The sequence below is a fragment of the Penaeus monodon genome, chromosome 30 (genome assembly GCF_015228065.2).
Source record: "Penaeus monodon isolate SGIC_2016 chromosome 30, NSTDA_Pmon_1, whole genome shotgun sequence".
In the NCBI taxonomy this organism is placed as follows: Eukaryota; Metazoa; Arthropoda; class Malacostraca; order Decapoda; family Penaeidae; genus Penaeus; species Penaeus monodon.
Genome location: NC_051415.1, coordinates 1,237,354 through 1,237,618, shown reverse-complemented (window position 1 = coordinate 1,237,618; position 265 = coordinate 1,237,354).

Below are 265 nucleotides of genomic sequence, written 5' to 3'. Positions count from 1 at the left end.
ATACTAGTTTTATAAGAGTAGTGTGTAAATAAATAATATGTCAGTGCTTCGAGGCCAATTATCCTAAGAATAACAAATTGAGATGAGCCGCCAAACAGGAAAGCCCGACCAATTAAGCAATCCACTCAGCATAATCTAGCGGACAAACAAGCTTTACTCGAAAAGGGTGACCCTCACGCGGGATTCCCACACTGTTCTCATTATCCAACCGGGAAAACCTCGTTTTAAGGAAGCTCTGTGCCGCTTTTGCTATCTGTCCTGTATC